Source organism: Somniosus microcephalus, unplaced genomic scaffold (genome assembly GCF_052327205.1).
Source record: "Somniosus microcephalus isolate GS21.2 unplaced genomic scaffold, FLI_Smic_1.0 unresolved_chr3, whole genome shotgun sequence".
Classification (NCBI taxonomy): Eukaryota; Metazoa; Chordata; class Chondrichthyes; order Squaliformes; family Somniosidae; genus Somniosus; species Somniosus microcephalus.
Genome location: NW_028225181.1, coordinates 48,062,880 through 48,084,596, shown reverse-complemented (window position 1 = coordinate 48,084,596; position 21,717 = coordinate 48,062,880). Strand labels below are relative to the sequence as shown.

The 21,717-nt window shown below is 50.8% G+C and overlaps 1 protein-coding gene across 1 annotated transcript in view; it reads left to right on the top strand.

Moving 5' to 3' along the window:
* Positions 1-14,157: 14,157 nt before the first annotated feature.
* LOC147091409 (uncharacterized) overlaps positions 14,158-21,717 on the top strand; it is a 120,701-nt gene continuing 113,141 nt past the window's right edge. The window contains exon 1 of the mRNA XM_085976767.1: positions 14,158-14,369. The gene's annotated coding sequence lies outside the window, so the exon portion shown is untranslated. The remainder of the gene's footprint in view (positions 14,370-21,717) is intronic.

Here is a 21,717-nt window from a genome sequence, read left to right as displayed (position 1 = left end):
GAGCATACAGCACGTTCGACCGGGAGTTGCTCGCCCTTTTTCTGGCCATCCGCCATTTTCGCTTCCTTCTGGAAGGACGTCCTTTCACCGCCTTTGTGGACCATAAGCCGTTAACCTTTGCCATGGCCAAGACCGCCGAACCATGGTCATCCCGACAGCAATGTCAACTGACCTACATATCCGAATTCACCATGGATATAAAGCACGTGGCCGGTAAGGACAACCTGGTGGCAGACTGCCTCTCTCGCGCGACCGTCAATACGGTTCATTTGGGCATCTTCTAATGTATATACCTTTAAGGGGGGAACTATTTTTTACAGCTCATGTATACTGCAGTACCGGCAGTGACCACACCTGTATATAACACTGAGTAGTAATCTGTACAGATCAGTTCCACTGTGAGACACGTTGAGTAAACACCTGTTGTACCGTTTCTCCTGCAGTCTGTGTCTTATTATACACAGACACAACATTGGCGACGAGGCAAGTTCGAACCTACCTGCAACTCTGCATCACCTCCTGGGGATTCGTTCCTGGAGATCAGTGGATTGGAGGTTGATACGCTTATCAATTACTCCATAAAAGGCGATGAATTAGGAAAGTAATGAAAAGGTTTTTATTAACTAAAGAACAGAGCATGCCTCTCGTGGATGACTGGTTCCAAGAAGGAAGTGGGTTGCCGGGCAGCCACCTTTATACCAGGTCATGTAGGTGTAAAGTCTGTGTGTTCTAGTTGTAATTAATAACACACAGACTACAAGATTAAAGTTCAACAGGTCTTTACTGGTTGGAGGTCAGGACTATATGAAATACAATCTTACTACACAGTGCTTATATACCGGTGGTCACCACCGGTACTACGTATACAGCAGCCAGAGAAAGTAGAACATCTCTTAAGGTGGAACAGGCTTAAGTTCTCTTAAGGTGGAACAGGTTACATACACCACAGTAGGCGGAGCCAGCTGAGGCATGCATTGGTACACAGTGAGTAGCAAGAGGTAACAATGTGCAATAACGATAACAGTAGTGAACAACAATGAAAACAATAACAGTGGTTTACCACAGAGGTCAAGGCCAGAGACTCGGGCGTCGACCACGGGCAACCGCCCAGTCATCCAGCAGAGACTCGAGAATTGTGGGGGAGGCTGTTGAGAGCCAGGCTTGGCTTTCCAGTCGAGGTGGTTCAGCGAAACGGGCTGGCAACAGGTAGTGCGCAGACCCTTCCCGGACAGCGGCGGGCTAGAGCCCGACCGAGCGGCACAGCAAAGGGCCGAGCAGCATCGGCGGGGGAGAGAGAGAGAGGGCAGAGTGCACAGGGCGCAGCAGGTGTTCAGGGGCCGAGCAGCGTCGAAGAGAGGGAGAGAGAGACACGCAGAAACCCGCAAGGCGCCGCCATTGCCACGAGAACCACTGGGAGCGGCGTTGGCAGCAGCGGGGGAGTAAGGAAAGTGCGGGAGACGCCATTTTAAGCCATTGGGAGACGCCATTTTAAACTACACCCAAAATGCCGAAGAGTGGCAGTATCACCGCATTTGACAATGAAGTCGAAGGTTTGACTACATATGTCGAACGAATAGAGGTATACTGCAAGGCAAATGAGGTGTCAGATGACAAGAAAGCGTCGGTATTGTTAAATTTAATGGGTGCAAAGATGTATGGTTTATTACGAAATCCAGTAACCCCAATGAAGCCAATGGAAAAGAGTTTTGAAGACATAGTAACGATACTACAGGAACATTTAAACCCCACACCGCTGCTGATAGCAGAAAGATTCAAGTTTCACAAACGGAACCAGCATAAGGATGAAAGCAATGCTAATTATTTAACAGAACTGCACAAACTATCGAAACACTGCCAGTTTGGAGCGGGACTGGCAGACACCTTAAGGGACAAGTTTGTGTGTGGGCTTCAAAGTGAAGGAACCCAGAAACGGCTTTTATCTGAAAAGGACCTTACGCTGAGAAAGGCTTTCAGCATTGCGGTATCATATGAAGCAGCAGCACGGGGCGCTGCAGAGATACAACAGAGACCGCAAGAATATGGCCCAAACGAAATGTCATATTGAACAGAGAAGTGCTATCGCTGCGGCAGAACAACACACGACCAGAATGATTGCTGGTTCAAAGACAAAGTGTGCAGACAGTGTGGAAAAGTAGGACACATAGCACAAGTCTGCAGGTCGGGAAAGAAAACCAGCAATAAGAAACCTTCCAAAGAAAAGTACAAGAAGGTACATAAGATGACGGAGAATAGTTCAGACAAACAAAAGAGTGATAACGACTCCGAAAGCAGGGAACTGAGTTGTCTGAAACTACATAATCTGATCACAACGGAGGATCACTGAACCATTTGGGTCACTCTCAAGATAGCAGGAGTCCAGGTAAAGATGGAATTGGACACAGGATCAGCCCTAACAGTCATAAACCGACGGGACTACGAGCGGCTATTCTCACACATACCTTTGAGAGACACAAAAATTATTTTGAAGATGTACACGGGGCAAAAAGTCTACCCCAAAGGAAAAATAAGGGTGACCGTTATATATAAAGGTAAGGAAACACCAAAACTAGACCTGTATGTATTGCAAGATGGAGGACCACCATTACTGGGACGTGAATGGATCCGGAAAATACAACTGGATTGGCATTTCATACAGGCACTGACTGTGGCTGACAAAAAGGATGACGACGTCACACCTGGGCGACTGTCAAAGATCCTAACTGACACGAAAGAGGTGTTCCAGCAAGGACTCGGAACACTAAAAGGCATGACAGCGATGATTAAAATTGAAGAAAACGCAAGTCCAAAATTTTTTACGTCCAGACCGGTACCTTTTGCGATCCGCCCAGCCGTCGAAGCAGAGCTGGAGAGTCTGGAACGTTCAGGTGTACTGTCCAAGGTAGACTGGAGCGAGTGGGCTACACCCATCGTCCCTGTGATGAAAAAGTCGTTGAGCAGCATGCCTAGGGAACCAAGGAAGGTTCACATCCGTGGGGACTTTAAGGTAACAGTGAACCCGATCCTTCACACCGTACAATATCCACTTCCGCGGATTGAAGATATTTTCGCCTAGCTATCTGGAGGGAAACGCTTCACTAAGATTGATCTGGCCCAGGCGTATCTGCAAATGGAGGTAGAAGAAGCATCAAAAAAATACTTCACAATCAACACCCATAAAGGTCTCTACCAATACAACCGGCTGGTATTCGGGGTAGCATCAGCTCCGGCTATTTGGCAGAGGGCAATGGAACAAGTCCTGTAAGGGATCCCAGGGACCCAGTGTTATTTGGACAACATCCTTGACACGGGCGAAAATGACAGTGATCACCTTGCCAACCTGGAGCAGGTGCTCACTAGATTGCAGGAATATGGGTTCCGAGCTAACCGCCCCAAATGCGAGTTTTTTAGAAAACAGATCTCGTATTGTGGCCACGTTATCGATAAAGAGGGGTTACATAAGTCCCCAGAGAAGATTGAGGCAGTAGTCAAGGCTCCAGCACCGGAAAATGTGTCACAACTGAGGTCGTTCCTCGGGCTGGTAAACTACTACCATAAGTTCTTGCCAAATTTGTCTACAATACTACACCCACTGAACACCCTACTGCAAACTGGGGTGCCATGGAAGTGGAGTGACGAATGTAGACGAGCTTTCCAGAAGAGCAAAACACTAATCACATCGAAAGAGGTATTGGCCCATTACAACCCGGCATTACCAATTCGGTTGGCATGTGATGCGTCACCCTACGGCATTGGAGCGGTGCTGTCGCACAAATTCTCGGACGGCTCAGAGAGTCCAATAGCCCTTGCGTCACGATCACTAACCTCAGCCGAGCGTAACTACGCCCAGATTGACAGGGAGGCCCTCAGCCTAGTGTGGGGAGCGAAAAAGTTCAATCACTATCTGCACGGGCAGAAATTCACCTTGCTGACTGATCAACAGCCTCTTGTCTCCATTTTTAATCCGAAGAAGGGCGTTCCGGTGATGACTGCGCAACAACTACAAAGATGATCACTTTGAAGGGCGTTCCGGTGATGACTGTGCAACGACTACAAAGATGGTCACTTTTTCTAGGGGCGCACCACTATGAGATTGAATATAAGGGCACGAAACAGCATGGAAATGCTGATGGGCTATCGCACCTGCCACTGCCTACTGCGGAGGAAGCACCAGCAGTGGATCCTGTCGAAATATTCCATTCGACTATAGTTGAATACCTACCGGTAACTAACGCTTGTATCGAAAAGGAAACCCGAAATGACCCGACACTGTCTCGGGTATATGATTTGATGGTGAAGGAATGGCCAGCACATGGCGACTCACTGTTGCCAGCATTCTCGACAAGGAGAGAACAGCTGTCAGTGTGCCGGGGGACCTTGATGTGTGGATCCCGAGTGGTAATTCCACCCAAGTTAAGGGATAGAGTGCTCAATGAGCTTCATGAGGGTCATCTGGGAGGGGTAAAAATGAAAAGCCTAGCCAGGGCTTATGTGTGGTGGCCGGGAATCGATAAACAAATCGAGGACCTGACCAAGAGCTGCTCAGGATGCCAGAAAGTCCAAAATGCACCACCACAGGCCCCTCTACACCCATGGGAGTGGCCCTCATCTCCATGGCAATGGGTGCATATTGATTTTGCTGGTCCATTCATGGACTCAGTGTTTTTAATAGCCGTGGATGTGCACTCGAAATGGCCTGAGTTCATCAAAATGTCCTCCACCACCACGGAGAAAACTATTGCAGCCCTACGGGCCATTTTTGCCAGGAATGGCTTGCCAGAACAGATTTGCTCCGACAACGGACTACAGTTTGTGTCCGAAGAGTTCCGGAGGTTTTTGAAAAAGAATGGGGTAAGGCATTACACATCCGCCCCGTATCATCCAGCCACTAATGGATTGGCTGAGAGGTTCGTACAAACCTTTAAGAAGGCAATAATGACAACATTCCGCTGCAGCACAAGGTGGACAATTTCCTGTTCGCCTACCGGAATGCGACACATGCAGTCACCAACCGGGCCCCAGCCATGATGTTCTTTAACCGAAGGTTAAGATCTCGCCTGGATTTGCTCAGACCAAACGTACGAAGAGATGTTGAGAGTAAGCAATTCCAGCACATCCATGAGAAGCCAACAAGGAGCTTCAATGTAGGGCAACCAGTCTTGGCCCGCAAATACCGAACAGAAAAATGGCAGCCAGGAACGATATGCACACGGCAGGGCCCACTAATGTACACAGTGGACGTTGGGGAGAGCATCGTGAGACGCCATGCTGACCAGATCCTAGAGTCACAGGAATAAGTCAACCCCATGCCTCGCCCATACGTACCTGGTGATGAACCCGACATACAAGTCGCATCTACCCCAGAAACAGTAGCATCGGAAGCTGATGAACCAACCGACGACAGGGGGCCAGAATCGCCTCCGCACCAAGAGCAAGACACTCGGGAAAGGCGCTATGTAGAAAGGATCAGGAAGCCTCCCCAAAGACTGAATATATAAATAGACTATTTTCAGCTAATGTTGCATGTTAAATGTTTTAATTGTAATTAGTTTGATATTTAATTGTTAAATGAGTGTTATGGTACTGTTAATCTAAAAGGGGAGGAATTGTAATGTATATACCTCTAAGGGGGGAACTATTTTTTACAGCTCATGTATACTGCAGTACCGGCAGTGACCACACCTGTATATAACACTGAGTAGTAATCTGTACAGATCAGTTCCACTGTGAGCCACGTTGAGTAAACACCTGTTGTACCATTTCTCCTGCAGCCTGTGTCTTATTATACACAGACACAACAGATTACGCCCTCATGGCAGCGGACCAAGCCTCGGACGCAGAGGTCCAAGCCTACAGAATGGCCGTCACTGGCCTCCAGTTGGCCGACGTCAAGTTCCATTCGGCAGGTACCACGCTGTTGTGTGACGTCTCTGTACAGGACCCTCGCCCTCTCGTTCCGGTCGTCTGGCGCCGCAAAGTGTTCGACGCCGTACATGGGTTGTCACACCCAGGAATGAAGGCCTCTCAGAAGCTGATGTCAGCGAAATTCGTATGGCATGGCATGCACAAGGATGTCCGTGACTGGGCCAACACCTGCGTGGTCTGCCAAAAGGCCAAAGTACAGCATCACATCAAAGCTCCATTGGCCACCTTCACAGTTCCGGAGCAACGGTTTGACTATGTCAATGTGGACCTGGTAGGACCACTCCCAAACTCCCATGGTTTTTCACACATCCTGACCATGGTTGACCGCACCACCAGATGGCCGGAGGCGGTTCCCCTGTCGTTCACTACTTCGGCGGACATGGCCAGGGCATTCATTTCCACCTGGATCGCCCGTTTCGGAGTGCCCGCAGATATTTCTTCAGACAGGGGACCGCAGTTTTCCTCCGAACTCTGGAATGCAGTGGCCCAATGACTCGGTGTCAAATTACACCGCACCACAGCCTACCACCCACAGGTGAATGGTCTCTGTGAACGCTTCCACCGATCATTGAAAGCCGCCCTGAGGGCCAGCGTCCAGGACGCTGGATGGGCAGACAAGCTACTGTGGGTCCTGTTGGGCCTTCGCACGGCCCCCAAAGAAGACCTTCACTCTTCATCAGCGGAGCTGGTGTACGGTCAGCCGCTGCGAGTTCCAGGGGATTTCCTACCAGCATCGACGAAGCCATGGTCCGCGTCTGCCCAGCTTGCTAGCCATCAAGAGGTGGCCAGATGTTTTGCGCCGGTGCCCACTTCGCACCATGGGCTGCAGAGTTTGCACATTCCCACGGAGCTTCACAAGACTGAATACATTTTTATTCGCCATGGCGCACATAGGGATCCACTCAAGGCCCCATATACACCCTTCCGCGTGTTGGAAGCAGGGGACAAAAACTTCACGGTAGATGTCGGTGGCAAACCGGACCACATTTCGGTCGACCGCTTAAAGCCAGCACATTTAGACCTCGACCGCCCCGTTGAGACAGCACAACCGCCAAGACAGGGTCGGCCACCCATCGCCGTTACGGCAGACCAAGTGCAACCGCCCGCCAGACCGCCAGCCGCCCAGCAGCCTCCGCCTCGAGAGTACAGGAGTCGTTCTGACAGGCTTGTCAGACCCCCTCACCGTTTGACTTTGTCCGTTAAAGCGAATTCTGGGGGGGCGCATGTGGCGGAGCCACTGAATAACTCTGGGCAAATGTATATAATTCCCTTTAACAATGTTCTAACACCAGCCTAGGCCTGTACCATTGTGTTAGACATTACTGTGTTTTGCATATAGTGTTTGTATGTACGGGGCGTGGCCCCTTTAAGAGTGCGGGAAAAGGCGGGCAAACGCGATGACGTCACGTCACAAGTCACGTGACCGCACAAGCGCGGGAAAACATGATGACGTCACGACGCAACCCACGGGACTGCCCAGGCAGTCCTCGTGGAACCTCCGTTGAGTAAAGACCTGTTTGATCGGTCTCCTGTATTGATCTCAGCAAGCTGTTTGAATTCGTTTAGTCTTTCATTAAAGACCTGTTTGACTGATCTCCTGAGTCGACCTCAGTTATTAGTTAGGAATTCGTCAATTCCTATACTACGACAATAATTAACTCAAGATAATGGTGACAATCTAGTCTAATGGTTGAGCAGTCGCAAATCACATAATAAGGGACCTCTGGAGTTCCATAAATGACCAAGGATACCGATTGGCTAAGGATGGACACATCTCACAAAATGGCCGAATCGGGAGATTGGGCAGGTGCATGGCAGATGCAGTATAATGTGGATAAATGCGAGGTTATCCACTTTGGTGGCAAAAACAGGAAGGCAGATTATTATCTGAATGGCAATAGATTGGGAGAAGGGGAAGTGCAATGAGACCTGGGTGTCCTTGTGCACCAGTCACTGAAGTACTTGAGTACAGGAGCAAGGATGTCTTACTACAGTTGTACAGGTCCTTGGTGAGACCACAACTGGAGCACTGTGTGCAGTTTGGTCTCCTTACCTAAGAAAGGATATACATGCCATAGAAGGAGTGCAGTGTGTTGTGTTTGTGTATAATAAGACACAGACTGCAGGAGAAACGGTACAACAGGTGTTTACTCAACGTGGCTCACAGTGGAACTGCCTGTACAGATTACTGCTCAGTGCTATATACAGGTGTGGTCACTGCCGGTACTACAGTATACATGAGCTGTAAAAAGTAGTTCCTCCCTTAAAGGTATATACATTACAATTCCTCCCCTTTTAGATTAACAGTACCATAACACTCATTTAACAATTAAATATCAAACTAATTACAATTAACACCTTTAACATGCAACATTAGCTGAAAATAGTCTATTTATCTATTCAGTCTTTGGGGAGGCTTCCTGATCCTTTCTGGATAGTGCCTTTCCCGAGTGTCTTGCTCTTGGTGCGGAGGCGATTCTGGCCCCCTGTCGTCGGTTGGTTCATCAGCTTCCGATGCTACTGTTTCTGGGGTACATGCGACCTGTACGTCGGGTTCATCACCAGGTACGTATGGGCGAGGCATGGGGTTGACTTGTTCCTGTGACTCTAGGATCTGGTCAGCATGGCGTCTCACGATGCTCTCCCCAATGTCCACTGTGTACATTAGTGAGCCCTGCCGTGTGCATATCGTTCCTGGCTGCCATTTTTTTGTTCGGTAGTCGCGGGCCAAGACTGGTTGCCCTACATTGAAGCTCCTTGTTGGCTTCTCATGGATGTGCTGGAATTGCTTACTCTCAACATCTCTTCATACGTTTGGTCTGAGCAAATCCAGGCGAGATCTTAACCTTCGGTTACAGAACATCATGGCTGAGGCCTGGTTGGTGACTGCATGTGTCGCATTCCGGTAGGCGAACAGGAAATTGTCCACCTTGTGCTGCAGCAGAATGTTGTCATTGTACATAGCCTTTATTGCCTTCTTAAAGGTTTGTACGAACCTCTCAGCCAATCCATTAGTGGCTGGATGATACGGGGCGGATGTGTAATGCCTTACCCCATTCTTTTTCAAGAAACTCCGGAACAAAAATGGTCCGTAGGACTGCAATAGTTTTCTCCGTGGTGGTGGAGGACATTTTGATGACCTCAGGCCATTTCGAGTGCGCATCCACGGCTATTAAAAATATTGAGTCCATGAATGGACCAGCAAAATCAATATGCACCCGTTGCCATGGAGATGAGGGCCACTCCCATGGGTGTAGAGGGGCCTGTGGTGGTGCATTTTGGACTTTCTGGCATCCTGAGCAACTCTTGGTCAGGTCCTCGATTTGTTTATCGATTCCCGGCCACCACACATAAGCCCTGGCAAGGCTTTTCATTTTTACCCCTCCCAGATGACCCTCATGAAGCTCATTGAGCACTCTATCCCTTAACTTTGGTGGAATTACCACTTGGGATCCACACATCAAGGTCCCCCAGCACACTGACAGCCGTTCTCTCCTTGTCGAGAATGCTGGCAACAGTGAGTCGCCATGTGCTGGCCATTCCTTCACCATCAAATCATATACCCGAGACAGTGTCGGGTCATTTCGGGTTTCCTTTTCGATACAAGCGTTAGTTACCGGTAGGTATTCAACGATAGTCGAATGGAATATTTCGACAGGATCCACTGCTGGTGCTTCCTCCGCAGTAGGCAGTGGCAAGCATGATAGCCCATCAGCATTTCCATGCTGTTTCGTGCCCTTATATTCAATCTCATAGTGGTGTGCCCCTAGAAAAAGTGACCATCTTTGTAGTCGTTGCGCAGTCATCACCGGAATGCCCTTCTTCGGATTAAAAATGGAGACAAGAGGCTGGTGATCAGTCAGCAAGGTGAATTTCTGCCTGTGCAGATAGTGATTGAACTTTTTCATTCCCCACACTAGGCTGAGGGCCTCCCTGTCAATCTGGGCATAGTTACGCTCGGCTGAGGTCAGTGATCGTGACGCAAAGGCTATTGGCCTCTCTGAGCCGTCCGAGAATTTGTGCGACAGCACCGCTCCAATGCCGTAGGGTGACGCATCACATGCCAACCGAATTGGTAATGCCGCGTTGTAATGGGCCAATACCTCTTTCGATGTGATTAGTGTTTTGCTCTTCTGGAAAGCTCATCTACATTCATCACTCCACTTCCATGGCACCCCAGTTTGCAGTAGGGTGTTCAGTGGGTGTAGTATTGTAGACAAATTTGGCAAGAGCTTATGGTAGTAGTTTACCAGCCTGAGGAACGACCTCAGTTGTGACACATTTTCCGGTGCTGGAGCCTTGACTACTGCCTCAATCTTCTCTGGGGACTTATGTAACCCCTCTTCATCGATAACGTGGCCACAATACGAGATCTGTTTTCTAAAAAACTCGCATTTGGGGCGGTTAGCTCGGAGACCATATTCCTGCAATCTAGTGAGCACCTGCTCCAGGGTGTAAAGGTGATCACTGTCATTTTCGCCCGTGACCAGGATGTCGTCCAAATAACACTGGGTCCCTGGGATCCCTTGCAGGACTTGTTCCATTGCCCTCTGCCAAATAGCCGGAGCTGATGCTACCCCGAATACCAGCCGGTTGTATTGGTAGAGACCTTTATGGGTGTTGATTGTGAGGTATTTCTTTGATGCTTCTTCTACCTCCATTTGCAGATACGCCTGGGCCAGATCAATCTTAGTGAAGCGTTTTCCTCCAGATAGCGAGGCGAAAATATCTTCAATCCGCGGAAGTGGATATTGTACGGTGTGAAGGACCGGGTTCACTTTCCTTAAAGTCCCCACAGATGCGAACCTTCCTTGGTTCCCCAGGCGTGCTGCTCAACGACTTTTTCATCACAGGGACGATGGGTGTAGCCCACTCGCTCCAGTCTACCTTGGACAGTACTCCTGAACGTTCCAGACTCTCCAGCTCTGTTTCGACGGCTGGGCGGCCTTAAAAAATTTTGGACTTGCATTTTCTTCAATTTTAATCGTCGCTGTCATGCCTTTTAGTGTTCCGAGTCCTTGCTGGAACACTTCTTTCGCGTCAGTTAGGAACTTTGACAGTCGCCCAGGTGTGACGTTGTCATCCTTTTTGTCAGCCACAGTAAGTGTCTGTATGGAATGCCAATCCAGTTGTATTTTCCGGATCCATTCACATCCCAGTAATGGTGGTCCTCCATCTTGCAATACATACAGGTCTAGTTTTGGTGATTCCTTACCGTTATATATAACGGTCACCCTTATTTTTCCTTTGGGGTAGACTTTTTGCCCCGTGTACGTCTTCAAAATAATTTTTGTGTCTCTCAAGGGTATGTGTGAGAATAGCCGCTCATAGTCCCGTCAGTTTATGACTGTTAGGGCTGATCCTGTGTCCAATTCCATCTTTACCTGGACTCCTGCTATCTTGAGAGTGACCCAAATGGTTCAGTGATCCTCCGTTGTGATCACATTATGTAGTTTCAGACAACTCAGTTCCCTGCTTTCGGAGTCATTATCACTCTTTTGTTCGTCTGAACTATTCTCCGTCATCTTATGTACCTTTTCTTTGGTAGGTTTCTTATTGCTGGTTTTCTTTCCCGACCTGCAGACTCGTGCTATGTGTCCTACTTTTCCACACTGTCTGCACACTTTGTCTTTGAACCAGCAATCATTCTGGTTGTGCGTTGTTCTGCCGCAGCGATAGCACTTCTCTGTTCCATATGACATTTCCTTTGTGCCATATTCTTGCAGTCTCTGTTGTATCTCTGCAGCGCCCTGTGCTGCTGCTTCATATGATACCGCAATGCTGAAAGCCTTTTCCAGCGTAAGGTCCTTTTCAGATAAAAGCCGTTTCTGGGTTCCTTCACTTTGAAGCCCATACACAAACTTGTCCCTTAAGGTATCTGCCAGTCCCGCTCCAAACTGGCAGTGTTTCGATAGGTTGCGCAGTTCTGTTAAATAATCAGCATTGCTTTCATCCTTATGCTGGTTCCGTTTGTGAAACTTGAATCTTTCTGCTATCAGCAGCGGTGTGGGGTTCCTGTAGTATCATTACTATGTCTTCAAAACTCTTTTCCATTGGCTTCGTTGGGGTTACTAGATTTCATAATAAACCATACGTCTTTGCACCCATTAAATTTAACAATACCGACACTTTCTTGTCATCTGACACCTCATTTGCCTTGCAGTATACCTCTATTCGTTCGACATATGTAGTCCAATCTTCGACTTCATTGTCAAATGCGGTGATACTGCCACTCTTCGGCATTTTGGGTGTGGTTTAAAATGGCGTCTCCCAATGGCTTAAAATGGCGTCTCCCGTGCTTTCCTTCCTCCCCCGCTGCTGCCAATGCCGCTCCCGGCGGTTCTCGTGGCAATGGTGGCGCCCTGTAGGTTTCGTGCGCTTCTCCTGCGCTGCTGCCAACGCCGCTCTCGGCGGTCCTCGTGGCAATGGCAGCGCCTTGCGGGTTTCTGCGTGTCTCTCTCTCCCTCTCTTCGACGCTGCTCGGCCCCTGAACACCGGCTGCGCCCTGTGCGCTCTGCCCTCTCTCTCTCTCCCCCGTCAACGCTGCTCGGCCCTTTGCTGTGCCGCTCGGTCGGGCTTTAGCCTGCCGCTGTCCGGGAAGGGTCTGCGCACTACCTGTTGCCAGCCAGTTTCGCTGGACCACCTTGACTGGAAAGCCAAGCCTGGCTCTCGACAGCCTCACCCGCAACCCGCAATTCTCGAGTCTCAATAGAAGACTAAGATGCCGGCTGGATTTGGTCAAGCCAAACGTCAGAAGGGACGTAGAGAACCGACAATTTCAAAGCATGAATGAAAGGCCAACTAGAACCTTCCAGATAGGTCAACCAGTTTTGGCCCGGGACTACCGTACCGAGAAATGGCAGCCTGGAACAAGTTTGTGTATGGACTAGTCGGTGGGACAGCTCTCCCAATTTTGGCACAAGTCCCCAGATACTGGTGAGGAGGGCTTTGCAGGGTTGACCGGGCTGGTTGTGCCATTGCTGTGCCCGTAGCCGGTGCCGAGGTCGATGCCAGGTGGTCTGTACGGTTTTATTCTTATTATTGTGTTTTGTAGCGGGTTGTTACAACTGAGTGGCTTGCTGGGCCATTTCAGAGGGCAGTTAACAGTCAACCACAATGCTGTGGGTCTGGAGTCACGTATAGGCCAGACCAGGTAAGGACGACAGATTTCCTTCCCTAAAGGACATTAGTGAACCAGATGGGTTTTTACGACAATCCGATAGTTTCATGGTTACCATCACTGATACTAGCTTTGTAAAAAATTACAGATTTATTTAATTAAGTGTATTTAAATTCCCCAGCTGCCGTGGTGGGATTTGAAATCACGTCTCTGGATCATTAGTCCAGGCCTCTGGATTACTGGTCCAGTGATATTACCATTCCCTCTCTCTCAGACTCTTTCTCTGTTTCTCTCTCTCTCTCTCTCTCTCTCTGTCTCTCTCTCACTCTGTCTCTCTCTTTCTCTTTCTCTCTCTGTCTCTCTCTGTCTCTATCTATGTCACTGTCTCTATCTCTCTGTCTCCCTCTCTTGCTATCTGAGTCTCTCTCTCTCTCTCTCTGTCTCTCTCTCCCTCTTTCTCTTTCTCTCTTTCTGTCTCTCTCTCTCTCTCTCTCTCTGTCTCTCTCTCCCTCTTTCTCTTTCTCTCTTTCTGTCTCTCTCTGTCTCTCTCTCTCTGTCACTGTCTCTAACTCTCTGTCTTCCTCTCTCTTTCTCTCTCTGTCTCGCTCTCTCTGTTTCTCTCTCTGTCTCTTTCTTTCTGTCGCTGTCTCTCTCTCTGTCTCTCTTTCTCTCTGTCTCTCTCTGTCTCTATCTCTGTCACTGTCTCTATCTCTCTGACTCCCTCTCTTGCTATCTGAGTCTCTCTCGGTGTCTGTCTGTCTCTCTCACTGTCTGTCTCTGTCTTTCTCACTGTCTGTCTGTCTGTCTCTCTCTCTCTCTCTCTGTCTCTAACTTTCTGTCTCTGTCACTGTCTCTAACTCTCTCTCTCCCTCTCTCTCTTCTGTCCCTCTCACTCTCTCTCGCTGTCTGTCTCTCTCTCCCTCTCTCTCTCTGTCTCTCTCACTCCCTCTCACTGTCTGTCTGTCTCTCTCTCTCTCTCTGTCTCGAACTTTCTGTCTCTGTCACTGTCTCCCTCTCTCTCTCTGTCTCTCTCACTCCCTCTCACTGTCTGTCTCTCTCTCTGTCCCTCCCACCATCACCTTGATTGAAACATTCCACAGGTATCCAATCAGCGAACCACACCCTCCCCCGGCTTTCAACAGCTCCCAGAATTCCCGATCTCTTGCGCTGTGTCCCAGACATTGACCCAGGACGGTTGTCCCCTGCAATCGACAGGACCTCCCACCAACCCACAGTTGCACAGACTGAGGCCTGGTCTAAACCCACCCCTGCCTGGTCTTGTCCGATCGGAGAGGGGGGGGAGGGGAGAGCCAGAAGAACTGGAAAGGTGAGATGCCAAGATTTTGTTCGAAGAATCTGGGTTGAGGGAAGGAGGGGGTGAGGGGGGGGGTGAGGGAAGGGGATCTGGGACCGGGGGTGAGTGAGGGGGAGCAGTGTTAATGTTGGCGAGCTGGGGAGAGGGATATCCAGGACACCCAGGATCAAGATCTGCAACATTCCCGGGTATGTACGCCACAGAACAAGGGAGGGGCAGGGAACTTTGAACAGCTTGAAAAACCTTTCAAACTCCTGAACACGGATAGCTCAACTCACACCTAGTGCGGTATTCAGTCGCACACACACACACACACACACACACAGATCAGGAGAGGCCCAGGCTCCAATGCCGGCCTGTGCTGAGTTAGCCTGATCTCACACCTGGTGTGGTACTGAGGCCTTGGGTTGGGGAGGGAGAGGGTGAATCAGCCCAAGTTCCTGCTCCTGATCCCTGTCCAGTGACCCCTGGGCTAGGGAGGGGGTGATTCAGCCCGGGTTCCTGCTCCTGATCCCTGTCCAGTGACCCCTGGGTTAGGGAGGGGGTGAATCAGCCCGGGTTCCTGCTCCTGATCCCTATCCAGTGACCCCTGGGTTAGGGAGGGGGTGAATCAGCCCGGGTTCCTGCTCCTGATCCCTGTCCAGTGACCACTGGGTTAGGGAGGGGGTGAATCAGCCTGGGTTCCTGCTCCTGATCCCTGTCCAGTGACCCCTGGGTTAGGGAGGGGGTGAATCAGCCCAGGTTCCTGCTCCTGATCCCTGTCCAGTGACCCCTGGGTTAGGGAGGGGGTGAATCAGCCCGGGTTCCTGCTCCTGATCCCTGTGCAGTGACCCCTGGGTTAGGGAGGGGGTGAATCAGCCCGGGTTCCTGCTCCTGATCCCTGTCCAGTGACCCCTGAGTTAGGGAGGGGGTGAATCAGCCCGGGTTCCTGCTCCTGATCCCTGTCCATAGAAACATAGATACATAGAAGATAGGAGCAGGAGTAGGCCATTCGGCCCCTCGAGCCCGCTCCACCATTCAACGAGATCATGGCTGATCATCCAAACCCTAGCACCCGGTCCCTACACCGACAGCCATCCCACCCAAGCCCTATCCCCGTAACCCCGTAACCCCACATATTTAATCCCCCCTAACACTAAGGGCCAATTTTTATCATGGCCAATCAACCTAACCCGCACATCTTTGGACTGTGGGAGGAAACCGGAGCACCCGGAGGAAACCCACGCAAACACGGGGAGAATGTGCAAACTCCACACAGACAGTCACCTGAGGCCGGATTTGAACCCAGGTCCCTGGCGCTGTGAGGCAACAGTGCTAACCACTATGCCACCGTGCTGCCCAGCACAGGCTCCTGCTCCTGATCCCTGTCCAGTGACCCCTGGGTTAGGGAGGGGGTGAATCAGCCCGGGTTCCTGCACCTGATCCCTGTCCAGTGACCCCTGGGTTAGGGAGGGGGTTGAATCAGCCCAGGTTCCTGCTCCTGATCTCTGTCCAGTGACCCCTGTGTTAGGGAGGGGGGTTGAATCAGCCCAGGTTACTGCTCGTGATCCCTGTCCAGTGACCCCTGGGTTAGGGAGGGAGGGGGGTGGCTCAGCCTGGGTTCTGGCTCCTGATCTCTGTCCAGTGACCCCTGAGTTAGGGAGGGGGGTGAATCAGCACAGGTTCCTGCTCCTGATCCCTGTCCAGTGACCCCTGGGTTAGGGAGGGGGGTGAATCAGCACAGGTTCCTGCTCCTGATCCCTGTCCAGTGACCACTGGGTTAGAGAGGGGGTGAATCAGCCCGGGTTCCTGCTCCTGATCCCTGTCCAGTGACCCCTGGGTTAGGGAGGGGGTGAATCAGCCCGAGTTCCTGCTCCTGATCTCTGTCCAGTGACCCCTGGGTTAGGGAGGGGGTGAATCAGCCCGGGTTCCTGCTCCTGATCCCTGTCCAGTGACCCATGGGTTAGGGAGTGGGGTGAATCAGCACAGGTTCCTGCTCCTGATCCCTGTCCAGTGACCCCTGGGTTAGGGAGGGAGGTGAATCAGCCTGGGTTCCTGCTCCTGATCCCTGTCCAGTGAACCCTGGGTTAGGGAGGTGGTGAATCAGCCGGGGTTCCTGCTCCTGATCCCTGTCCAGTGACCCCTGGGTTAGGGAGGGGGTGAATCAGCCCGGGTTCCTGCTCCTGACCCCTGTCCAGTGACCCCTGGGTTAGGGAGGGGGGTGAATCAGCCCGGGTTCCTGCTCCTGATCCCTGTCCAGTGACCCCTGGGTTAGGGAGGGGGTGAATCAGCCTGAGTTCCTGCTCCTGATCCCTGTCCAGTGACCCCTGGGTTAGGGAGTGGGGTGAATCAGCCCGGGTTCCTGCTCCTGATCCCTGTCCAGTGACACCTGGGTTAGGGAGGGGGTGAAACAGCCCGAGTTCCTGCTCCTGATCCCTGTCCAGTGACCCCTGAGTTAGGGAGGGGGTGAATCAGCCCATGTTCCTGCTCCTGATCCCTGTCCAGTGACCACTGGGTTAGGGAGGGGGTGAATCAGCCTGGGTTCCTGCATCTGATCCCTGTCCAGTGACCACTGGGTTCGGGAGGAATGGGTGAATCAGCCCGGGTTCCTGCTCCTGATCCCTGTCCAGTGATTCCTGGGTTAGGGAGTGGGGTGAATCAGCCCGGGTTCCTGCTCCTGATCCCTGTCCAGTGACCACTGGGTTAGGGAGGGGGTGAATCAGCCCGGGTTCCTGCTCCTGATCCCTGTCCAGTGACCACTGGGTTAGGGAGGGGGTGAATCAGCCTGGGTTCCTGCATCTGATCCCTGTCCAGTGACCACTGGGTTCGGGAGGAATGGGTGAATCAGCCCGGGATCCTGATCCTGATCCCTGTCCAGTGATTCCTGGGTTAGAGAGGGGGTGAATCAGCCCGGGTTCCTGCTCCTGATCCCTGTCCAGTGACCCCTGGGTTAGGGAGTGGGGTGAATCAGCCCAGGTTCCTGCTCCTGATCCCTGTCCAGTGACCCCTGGGTTAGGGAGTGGGGTGAATCAGCCCAGGTTCCTGCTCCTGATCCCTGTCCAGTGAGGCCTGTGTTAGGGAGGGGGTGAATCAGCCCAGGTTCCTGCTCCTGACCCCTGTCCAGTGACCCCTGGGTTAGGTAGGGGGTGAATCAGCCCGGGTTCCTGCTCCTGATCCCTGTCCAGTGACCCCTGGGTTAGGGAGGGAGGTGAATCAGCTCGGTTTCGTGCTCCTGATCCCTGTCCTTTGACCCCTGGGTTAGGGAGGGGGTGAATCTGCCCGGGTTCCCGCTCCTGATCCCTGTCCAGTGACTGACATCGGTAAGCCTGACATCGGTAGTGGGGAAATTGCTAGAGACCATTATAACAGATGTAATAGCAGAGCACTTGGAAAACAGTGACAGGATCAGACAAAGTCAACATGGATTTGCAAAAGGTAAATCGTGCTTGACTAATCCACTGGAATTTTTTGAGGATATAACTAGTAAAATAGATAAGGGAGAACCAGTGGATGTGGAGTATTTGGACTTTCAGAAGGCTTTCGATAAGGTCCCGCATAAGAGATTAGCGTGCAAAGTTAAGGCACATGGGATTGGGGGCAAGGTATTGACTTGGATAGAGAACTGGTTGGCAGACAGGAAGCAAAGTGTTGGAATAAATGGGCCTTTTTCCGAGTGGAAGGCAGTGACTAGTGGAGTACCGCAGTGATCGGTCCTTGGACCCCAGCTATTCACAATATGTATTAATGATCTAGACAAGGGAACTAGATGTAATATCTCCAAATTTGCAGATGACACAAAGCTGGGTGGGCGTGTGTGCTGTGAGGAGGATGCTGAGAAACTCCAGGATGATTTGGACAGGTTGGGTGATTGGGGAGATGCATGGCAGATGCAATATAACATGGACAAATGTGAGGTTATCCAGTTTGGTGGCAAAAACAGGAAGGCAGATTATTATCTGAACGGCAATAGGTTGGGAGAAGGGGAAGTGCAATGCGACCTGGGTGTCCTTGTGCACCAGTCGCTGAAGGTAAGCATGCAGGTGCAGCAGGCGGCTAAGAAGGCAAATGGTATGTTGGCCTTCGTAGCGAGAGGATTCGAGTACAGGAACAAGGATATCTTGCTGCAGTTGTACAGGGCCTTGGTGAGACCACATCTTGAGTATTGCGTGCAGTTTTGGTCGCCTTACCTGAGGAAGGATGTTCTTGCCATGGAAGGAGTTCAGCGAAGATTCACCAGGCTGATACGTGGCAGGAATGATGTATGAGGAGAGATTGGGACGATTGGGCTTGTACTTGCCGGACTTTAGAAGAATGAGAGGGGATAAAGTCCAAAGATGTGCGGGTTAGGTTGTTTGGCTATGATAAATTGACCCTTAGTGTTAGGGGGATTAAATACGTGGGGTTACGGGGATAGGGTGGGATATGTGTCGGTGCAGGCTCGATGGGCCGAAATGGCCTCTATCTGCACTGTGGGGTTTCTGTGATTCTGTGATTCCGTGATCTCATTGAAACTTATAAAATTCTGACAGGACTGGAGAGACTAGATGTAGGAAGGATGTACCCGATGGTCGGGGAGTCCAGAACCAGGGGTCACAGTCTAAGGATAAGCGGTAGGCTATTTAGGACAGAAATGAGGAGGAATTACTTCACCCAGAGAGTGGTGAACCTGTGGAATTCACTACCACAGAAGGCAGTAGAGGCCAATACATTAGATATATTCAAGAAGGAGTTGGAAATATTTCTTAAGGCTAAAGGGATCAAGGGGTATGGGGAGAAAGCAGGGACCGGGTACTGAATTTGGATGATCAGCCATGATCGCATTCAATGGTGGAGCAGGCTCGAGGGGCCGAATGGCCTACTCCTGCTTCTATCTTCTATGTTTTTGTGTTTCTATGACTCCTGGATTAGGGAGTGGGGTGAATCAGCCCAGGTTCCTGCTCCTGATCCCTGTCCTTTGACCCCTAGGTTAGGGAGGGGGTGAATCAGCTCGGTTCCGTGCTCCTGATCCCTGTCCTTTGACCCCTAGGTTAGGGAGGGGGTGAATCTGCCCGGGTTCCTGCTCCTGATCCCTGTCCAGTGACCCCTGGGTTAGGGAGGGGGTGAATCTGCCCGGGTTCGTGCTCCTGATCCCTGTCCAGTGACTGACATCGGTAAGCTTGCCATCGGTAGTGGGGAAATTGCTAGAGTCCATTATAAAAGATGTAATAGCAGAGCACTTGGAAAACCGTGACAGGATCAGACAAAGTCAACATGGATTTGCAAAAGGTAAATCGGGCTTAACTAATCTACTGGAATTTTTTGAGGATGTAACTAGTAAAATAGATAAGGGAGAACCAGTGGATGTGGTGTATTTGGACTTTCAGAAGGCTTTCGATAAGGTCCCGCATAAGAGATTGGCGTGCAAAGTTACGGCACATGGGATTGGGGGCAAGGTATTGACTTGGATAGAGAACTGGTTGGCAGACAGAAAGCAAAGAGTTGGAATAAACGGGTCTTTTTCCGAATGGCAGGCAGTGACTAGTGGGGTACCGCAGTGATCGGTCATTGGACCCCAGCTATTCACAATATGTATTAATGATCCAGACAAGGGAACTAGATGTAATATCTCCAAATTTGCAGACGACACAAAGCTGGTTGGGCGTGTGTGCTGTGAGGAGGATGCCGAGAAACTCCAGGATGATTTGGACAGGTTGGGTGATTGGGCAGAAGCATGGCAGATGCAATATAACGTGGATAAATGTGAGGTTATCCAGTTTGGTGGCATAAACAGGAAGGCAGATTATTATCTGAATGGCAATAGGTTGGGAGAAGGGGAAGTGCAATGAGGCCTGGGTGTCCTTGTGCACCAGTCGCTGAAGGTAAGCATGCAGGTGCAGCAGGCGGCTAAGAAGGCAAATGGTATGTTGGCCTTCGTAGCGAGAGGGTTTGAGTACAGGAACAAGGATGATTTGCTGCAGTTGTACAGGGCCTTGGTGAGACCACATCTTGAGTATTGCGTGCAGTTTTGGTCGCCTTACCTGAGGAAGGATGTTCTTGCCATGGAGGGAGTGCAGCGAAGATTCACCAGGCTGATACGTGGCAGGAATGACGTATGAGGAGAGATTGGGACGATTGGGCTTGTACTCGCTGGACTTTAGAAGAATGAGAGGGGATCTCATTGAAACTTATAAAATTCTGATAGGATTGGACAGACTAGATGCAGGAAGGATGTTCCCGATGGTCGGGGAGTCCAGAACCAGGGGTCACAGTCTAAGGATAAGCGATAGGCCATTTAGGACAGAAATGAGGAGGAATTACTTCACCCAGAGATTGGTGAACCTGTGGAATTCTCTACCACATAAGGCAGTAGAGGCCACTACATTAGATATATTCAAGAAGGAGTTGGATATATTTCTTAAGGCTAAAGTGATCAAGGGGTATGGGGAGAAAGCAGGGACCAGGAACTGAATTTGGATGATCAGCCATGATCTCATTGAATGGCGGAGCAGGCTCGAGGGGCCGAATGGCCTACTCCTGCTTCTATCTTCTATGTTTCTACTTTTCAATGACTCCTGGATTAGGGAGTGGGGTGAATCTGCCCGGGTTCCTGCTCCTGATCCCTGTCCAGTGACCCCTGGGTTAGGGAGGGAGTGAATCAGCCCGGGTTCCTGCTCCTGATACCTCTCCATTGACCCCTGGGTTAGGAATGGGGTGAATCAGCCCTGTTACCTGCTCCTGATCCCTGCTCCTGATCCCTGTCCAGTAACCCTTGTGTTAGGGAAGGTGGGAATTAGCCCGGGATCCTGCTCCTGATCACCTTCCAATGACCCCTGGGCTAGGGAGGTAGTTGATCAGCACGGGTTCCTGCTCCTGATCACTGTCCAATGACCCCTGGGCTAGGAAGGGGGTGAATCAGCCTGGGTTCCTGCTCCTGATCCCTGTCCAGTGACCCCTGGGTTAGGGAGGGGTGAATCAGCCCGGGTTCCTGCTCCTGATCCCTGTCCAGTGACCACTGTGTCAGGGAGGGCGTGAATCAGCCCAGGTTCCTGCTCCTGATCCCTGTACTTTGAAACCTGGGTTAGGGAGGGAGGTGAATCAGCTCGGTTTCGTGCTCCTGATCCCTGTCCAGTGACCCCTGGGTTAGGGAAGGGGTGAATCTGCCCGGGTTCCTGCTCCTGATCCCTGTCCAGTGACTGACATCGGTAAGCCTGACATCGGTCGTGGGGAAATTGCTAGAGTCCATTATAAAAGATGTAATAGCAGAGCACTTGGAAAACAGTGACAGGATCAGACAAAGTCAACATGGATTTGCAAAAGGTAAATCGTGCTTGATTAATCTACTGGAATATTTTGAGGATGTAACTAGTAAAATAGATAAGGGAGAACCAGTGGATGTGGTGTA